Genomic DNA, 8279 nt, shown 5'->3' on the forward strand with positions numbered 1-8279 from the left:
GAGAGAGAGAGAGATTTCAATGGGAAAAAGAGAAACTGATTTTTGGTAGAGAGAGGGGAGGGTATTTTGGGTATGGTGTAAAAGTAATATGACAAATCTGACCCATAAAATGGACTTATATAGGTAAAAAAGTTAAAGTGGCCTTATGAAGAAAAAAATGTTGAAAAACTGACTTTAATGAAATTTTCTATTGGTATTATCCAAATTTTTATTAAAATAGAATTTTGTAGCGGCTAGATCTGGACTGTTGGAGTTTAAACCGCAAGATCTTGATTGTTCATTTGAGATTATATTTGGGAACGGATAAAGCGGTAGAACAGAAGACAAAACCCAGACCGACTTCGGTCTCGAGTTGCTCTGCAGCGACGGAGCTCAGCTCCCTCCTCCGTCGTCCGGCCGCCTCCCGGTGCAAGGCTGGTATCCACAGGTCCGTCTCGTTGTCCCCGTCCTCAAGATGATCTTCGTTTTCGATGGGAAGCTCCGGTGAGAGAGAAAAGGAGGAGAAGAATTTCTAGGTTTCCGATCGAGTTCGTGACTCCGGCCACGGCGGCGAGCGTGACCGGTATTGGTAGCTTCGACTCGTCCTCCCCATCCTCCCTGCGGTCTCTATTTCGTCAAAGGAGCGTCGATGAGAGAGAATTGAGCAGAGGAATGTTTTAGGTTTTAGGCCGTGTTCTTGATGTTTTCCGGCCACCGGCGAAGGCAAGCGAGGTATCAATCTTCATCTAATCGTCGAGCTTTACATGTTTCTATAATTGAAATTGAGTTTGGATTAAGTTTGGAAGAATTTGGGTATTGGGGCAGTGTTGTGGTGGCTGTTGTTCATAACGGCAGTGGTGGAGGAGTTGTCCAATTGCTTGTTATCTTGTGAAGTTTATATTGATGCTCTCTAAATAGGTTGGCTTTGTTAAGCTTGATTTTATATTGTCGAGAGTTGGATTATCATAACGAAGAACTGGTGTTGCTCGAGAGTTAGGAAGAATAATTGCTGCTATTTTGGCTATTATTAATAGATGTTGTTTTGGCTATTATTGAGGTGTGCCTTACGAAATGAATGGAATTAGGAGCTTTGTTTTTCAAGATAGAGGAGCTGAGTCATGTGGAAGTGCAATTATAGGACAAATTGAGAAGGCTGTTGTGTTTGTGATGGTTACTGTGCTTGGAGTCCACAATGGTGGTGATCGTGATCATACTTGAAGATATGGAGAATTGGATTTACTTTATTGTCAAGGGAAGTTGGTAATTATAGATTTTGGTCAAGAACTTTTCTATGGTGAGCAGTGATGGTCTTAAAGTTTATTTGGCAATCCGGCTAGAGCATGAGAATATGTAATTTGGTTGAGAGTAACATTGGGTGTCCTTGGTAGTTTTCAAGGACTTGATCACATTGATTTGAAGTGATCCGCCGACTTTCTCGGAAAGAGGATTTGATACGAGGATCGAGTGCGAGTTGCAAGATTCCAGAAGCAGAAGGATAAGGATTTCAGAAGCGTGTTGCAATGTTACTAATTTTAATTGGCGTCGAAGCTAGCGCTTGGATTTCAGGTAGGGTCTTTCTCGGGGAACCTTTATTTAAATTGATAATTAGATTATTAATGAAATTGTTGGTTTGTGTGGCATTGATTGATAACTCTTGATTGTTGATTGTTATTGTTTTCCTTAAAAGCATGTGTAATCGTTGATTTATATGATTGATGTTATTGCTTTCCTTAAAAACATGTGTTTGATATTATTATATTACGCGTATCGATACTTGATTGCATACATAATGCATTGTGAGGAATTGTGAGGATAATGAGATTAGTGATTATGGAGAGAAGTGAATGAGATCGATAGAATAGATACATTTTGTGTAGTTGAGTTTCCTCATGGGGACTTCCAGTAGCTATGATCAGCCCACTTGCGCAAATGAGTTGGGAAAGTATGCCCTTTCGACGTATGAGTCGATAAAACAATCTTTCGGGTTTCGGGACTGTGGACCATGAAGGTTAACAAAAGACTAACAAAAGAGATACTAGAGTTTATATATTACTGATTTGTTAGGTCGTATATTCGAGACAATCTACACGGTATGAGACGTGTAGGTACATTTGTCTTGGGTGTATGGACTAATTAGCCAGTAATAGAGTGGAGAGAGTGCATTAGCATTTATGCATCATTTTTGTCGTTATTTATTTAAAGTATTGTTGGATGCTTGATAACTTGGTTGTTTAACATAGTTAAGTATAACCTAAAGAGGTTTGGCCCTACTGAGCGTAAGCTCACCTCTATAGATTTTTGTTCAGGTGTACGAGTACGACACGTATTTCTAGAAGACTAACTGTGAAGTTAGCTTACGTGTACAAAAGTCGAGAAGTACGGAAGATTAGAAGTGAGCTAGACCTTAAGACTTATTTTGTTTTTGTAATTAGTTTTGTTATTTGTAAACGTTTTATTTTCTTTTATTTTTACAATTTCTAGAAAAGTATTTGAAATTGTTTTAGTTTCTTTTACTTTTCCCGCTCAAGTCTCGGGTTTGGCGTCAGGTGCTTGGAAACCACCGACACCGGGTTCGAGGTGTGACAAGAACACTAGATCGAGGCACACAACCCCCTAACATCTACCTCTCCACCAACACTGCATTTAGATCTCCATTGCTTCCCAATCAAAACGGAACTGCAACTGACACTTCCATTCACTTCCTAGCCAAACCAGACACCAAGCCAAGATGGTAGAAAGAGGCTAGGGCAAACAAAAGCATCTGCCGGCGTTCTTGCCGTTGCGTCTCGGCTGGGAGAAGAGCAACTCTCTCTCTAGCTTTTTCTTTTTGCTGGCTCGTTCTAGGCGCGTGGAAGAAGAAGAGGGATGTTCCTCTCGGTGTTAGGATGTTATCCTGAATGACCTTACCTGGTGCAAAGGCACCTTGGTTCTTCAAAATGTATTTTTTTAAAAGTGGTCTTAAGCGCTTAACTATGATTTTTTGTGATAATTTTGTAGGTGACATTACACAGACTAATTGGCCTAAATCGAGAAACAAACTTCTCAATCTTAGGGATTAAGAGCATCTCTAACAACTTTCCCATTTTCTTGATTTTATCAATTTTAGAGAATATTGGGTTGTTTTGTGGTCCAATTTCCTCATCTCATTCCCTAAAATGGGGATGGAGAAGAAAGAAAAGCACTTCTTCCCCAAATTTGTAGCAAAGCCTTTTTTCCCCAAATATTAATTATTTACGTGTTCCAACGATAAGAACAAAAATCTAGAATATTTTATTGTGTAATTTATGTTAAAATAAAATATATGATTTTTTTTTTGTTATTATTAATAATCATGTAACATATTTTATTGTTGTAATAAATGCTGAAATCTCTAAAATGGAGAAGCTGTTGGAGTTGGAGCATAATTTTTTTAGAGATTTTGGCTTTTGTTTTCCTATTTTAGAGAAATTTTAAGGAAGCTGTTGGAGATGCTCTAAGGCAATATTAGTATGGTTGATATCATTTAAAGGGAAGTTTTTTGAGAAAAAAATATTTAATCCAAGATATAGTCTTGGTCATTACAAATTTCATTACTCATTGAGTGGTACCGGTAGCAATAACAAGTCTTATACAAACGGAAGGATTCGTTTATCTCAAAGTCCATTACTTTGTACATGGTAATGAATCCAGAGATATACCAGTTTCACAAAAAACAGATGCTACTGACACTGAAGCTGTAAATTCATAGTCCTATACTATGTCGGAGTTGTTGGAATTGTCGTGAATAGCTGACGTTTAATGTTACTTTCGTGTCCTAAAACATATAGGGTATGTTTGTTTGTTTCAAGGGACTATCTAACCTAGGCATATTTTCTTCATTAGTCATGCACTCCATAAGCTTGCCTTATGCTATAGATGCCTTAACCCATGTTTGGTACCAGATCACTATAATTAAAACCAACACCATCGACAACACCAACCTGCAAAATCTTCACCATCTCGGGTCATCAATTTCATACATCAATCATCTTCTTTATGCTCAATTCATGTATGACTTCTCTTGTCCCCCATAATATATATGAACAAGATAGAATAAGATCTAGTGTTATCCATCAATTCAATTTCTTGTTTTGCTGCTACTGCTGCAACTAATAATCAATTCAGACGAAGACAAGTTGAAGAAGAATTGTCGACGAGATATTTTTCAATCAATTGGACAATAATTGGTGGTTTACATGGTTCTGCGACCTACGATCCGTTCTTCAATCTTGACCCAAAAACCCTGCAAATCAGCGATAATCCGTAGATATCACGTAGTCTCTCGGTCTCTCCTATGCTTGATAGAAAACCCAAACGGTGACAACGAAAAGACCAAACACTCAAAAAGAAAGTAACTCAAACACTAGCGTCGTTTGTTTGTACTGTACCTACTTGTTCTGTGACTTGTGTTTTCTGTCTCGCCTCTCTACCTTTTCTTTTCGATATACACTCGATCTCTCTGCGACCCACAACCGATTTCAAATGGCTGGAGCAACTTCGACTACCTACTTGTCGTCCCCTACAACCCGGAAATTAATTCAAGTCACTCATATTCCAAAACGGCGACGTCGATTGGGTGCGAACCGATGGCCATGCATGATTTCCACCAATGCAGACCTGCCTGTAACCCTTCCCCTCTCTCTCTCTCTCTCTCAAAGTTCCTTTATTCTTTGTTTCTACATTTAGTTTGGCACTCTTGATTTATGGCTAGCTATTGTTTTGAATTCAGAGAACTGAGCTTTATGGGTTTAGTTTGGTTTGAACTGCATCGTTTTGTTTACGTCTTTCTTACGTACAATGTACTGCTCTATGACATTTAGCTCTTACTGGGTTGCTTTCTTAAAATATACTGTTTTTCTATACTAGCTAACATTGGTTGTTGAGTGTGCTTTTGCCTTGAACATTATTGGGGTTCAAAGTTTTTCCCTGTTTGATTGTTGATGGTAGGTTGTTAGATGTCCTTTACTAAACACGAAACAAGTGTACTTCTTACGGATGTTTTGTTATGAAGTTTTTTGCTATGAGAATATGTGATAGAAAGAGAGATAATAGCACTACGTGTTTGCAATTGTATGGTTTGAGTATGAAAATATGGTGAAAATCCTTGTTAATAAACCTGAATTGGATAGTTATAAGCTTGACTACATTTGAAATAGGCGTTCCTAGTGAATTTCTATAGGTTCTTCGTTCTCGTGACCTCTTTACAGAAATGTGCTCATGGACCTTGTTTATATTGTCTTATCCCTTCTAACTAGAGTTTGTATCTATACTCGTAAGAAGGTATGTGTTTAGAAACGGACTCTTTTTTGAAACTCAAGGGAATTTTACAAATCCCTGTTCTCTTCTGTAAATGGATTACTGTAAACTAAAATTTGCTCAATTTCTATGTCGTTGTGTGGTTACATTATTACGCACTTAAAGAAATTCAAGTTTGTTGGTAATTTATAGTTTTCAAGATTGGTGTTGTAAATGCTGTTGCCCGGTCTGCGTATGCAGATCGAATTCGGAAATACCAAGGTCATTGTTTCTGTGTGGGTATATCTTTTAGATCCATACTTTTACTGACTCATCAATTCATAATCGTGATCAATAAATTTCATAATCCGTTGAGTTGCCTTTCCGCTGTTTTTACTTTTGAACTTTAGATTGATCCCTCATGGCTCATGCAAATATGAGATGTATTTAAACTTTACTTTTGGTTTGTTTAGATTTGAGCCAAGAGAGAGTAAGAAGGCAATGTTGTACAGTGATATACTGATATAGGCCGGTTGAATTCTAATGTGACTTGTACAACTTTGGAAAGGTATATGATTGTGTTAATGCATCTTATGATAATTTTTTGTTAGTCTTCTTTCCCAGTGACAACGATGTGACTAATGTTTGGACCGTGTTGTTTTAGGGGTCAAACCACAAAGAGTTTTCTTCACTGCTTCATATAGCTTTAGAGGGTGCAATTTTGCTGGAAACTTTCCCCAAGACTACTGTGGATGTCTTTGCATTGGTGTTTGAATCTGAAGGCAGTAAGCTTTTCAACTTAAATTTTGTTTAATTTATTTTACGTTGATAAGAATGATGAAAAAGAAAATGACAAGAGAAGAGAAGAGAGTTTAAATTGATTTTCTTCATTGTACGAGAATAGTAGAATACTACACTAGCAAGATATTTATATTGCTCGAAACTGAATACTGGCGATGTTGCCTTTTTATTTTTATTTTTTTTATTTATAACTTTTTTTATTATAAACTCACGCACCCTACATACGTCGGTGAGGTTTGAATCTATGACCTCAACATTGTTGGTTAGCCTACCTAACCAACCAAGCCACAGCTTACCGACCTGGCGACGTTGCCTTTGAGTATACGAATCTTACTTTGACTCAAGTTTGGTTTACGGTTTACCAAGATTTTGTTGTTAGGGAAAGTTTATGCGTTTGGAAATTATCTCATTGCTAACTAGCGCTGTTACGTTAAATGAATTGAAGAGCTTTATATTTGTTAGAGTTAGTGGTGTTAAAGTTGTAACTATATAGAAAAGTCATCTGTACGAATCTGTTGATACCCAAAAAATCAATATTTATGCTCAATAGATATTCCAAGCTCAATAAAGAAATACGCATGAAAATCACATTCGAAATAAAAAAAATTATATATTTATTCGAATATTCATGCCACGCACGGGGACTCAAGCCACAACCACGTTTTTGGGGCTTACAAATTTAGGTGTGGTGTGGAAGGTAACAGAAGTACACGAAGTCCATTATAGATGTTACATCATTGGCGGTTTTGGACTTGGGACCGAAACCCAGGCCTAATAATGTAAATATTTATATGGGCATGCAAAAAAGAGAGAATCCTTAATGCAGTAGATTACACCGCAACAGACCTTTAGCCGCAGCAAGCCTCTCATCTTTTGCAACTCATGTGCTTCCAGCTCCCACGCTTTATGCCTTCTTGCAAGCTCTTTCATGTATTTTGTTTATTTGTCATGTTATCAAAATCACGCCAAGTTACTGCCAATATATCACAAGAAGCATGCCACTGCAGCAAGTTACTGCAGGGAGACCGGGGAAAACACGCACAAACCTCCTAGAAGCTTTGGGCCCAGTTCTTGAACTTAGAGGGGTAAATAGAGGAGATCAATCTAATCTATCAATCCTAGCGGTCTCGGTTCAAAATGACCCCAACAAAATCGTACTAAATCAGGAAGTGATTGGGGAATTGAAGCCAAATACAAGGACAATATCAATGTTATAGAATCATTGTTGCAATTGTGCCATTCACTGTGTCATTTTTTGTACCACATAGTCCCTACAACAATTCTAGTGAATGTAAGAATGATATTGGTATTATGAAGGCTGATGGGCTATGTCATTTTGCTTGCAGGTGATCTTCCTGTGGTGATATCATGTGCTAGTCTTGCACTAAAGCAGATGCAGGGATCATGATGTATGACCTTGTTGCTTCAGTATCTGTGGTATGTATCTGGGTAGACATCTGGCCCTTTCAACTTCCTCATAATTAAGCAAAAAACAATATGTTGTTGCTGACTGTCCTATTGTATTTCTTTGTATAGGATTAAGAATTTGAACTTGAGCACATATGAAATAATGGAAGTGTGATGGCTGATTGTCGTATTATTTTATTTTTCTTTGTTTTTTGTTCGGTTATTCAGTTAAATACCATTATACAAAACTTTTGTTAAGCTGTATCCTTTCTGTTTCATCCGATTAGCTAGTACTGTAAATTACTTTTGTTAAGCTATATCCCTTTTGTTTCATCCGTTATATAGAATTATATCCACTGAAATACCTTCATTTTTATGAAACAATGTATTGTATTCGATGAGAACAGAAGAGAGAAAAGAAGAGCATTAGGTATGCATCAAGCTCTTCTCTGAGCATTTGTTTGGTTACACAAAATTTTCACTGTCGGATACATTTCGCAAAAATCTTCCTAGTCTCCACTTGCCTTCTAGATCCCTTCCCTGCCGAGATTTCCCTTCACCGCATAGATTTCCCTTCGTCATTGCGCTCTTAATCAGAGCCTACACTACCAGGACAAGCACTTTAGCCGACGAAAAATTTTCGTCGGCTTGTTAGCTTAATTCGTCGGCTAAGATTTCGTCGGGAAAAGGTCGTCTGTGACGACTTTAGCCGACGAAAAAAAATTTTCGTCGGCTATAGTCCCGCAGTTTATCCGACGAAAAACATGTCGTCGGTTTTTTTCCCAGACTTTAGCCGACGAAACAATTAAGATATTCGTCGGCTAAAGTTTGTAAAAAAA

The 8279-nt window shown here is 37.7% G+C and overlaps 1 non-coding gene and 1 pseudogene across 1 annotated transcript; both read left to right on the plus strand.

The window, feature by feature from the left end:
• Positions 1-319: 319 nt before the first annotated feature.
• On the plus strand, positions 320-2608 carry LOC101302109. Its single transcript, XR_183755.1, has 2 exons — positions 320-1545; positions 2286-2608. It is a non-coding gene; the product is annotated as an uncharacterized LOC101302109 (transcript).
• Positions 2609-3134: 526 nt separating this feature from the next.
• Positions 3135-7575, plus strand: LOC101296150 (annotated as a pseudogene).
• The last annotated feature ends 704 nt before the right edge of the window (positions 7576-8279 follow it).

Source organism: Fragaria vesca, linkage group LG1 (assembly GCF_000184155.1).
Source record: "Fragaria vesca subsp. vesca linkage group LG1, FraVesHawaii_1.0, whole genome shotgun sequence".
Lineage (NCBI taxonomy): Eukaryota > Viridiplantae > Streptophyta > Magnoliopsida > Rosales > Rosaceae > Fragaria > Fragaria vesca.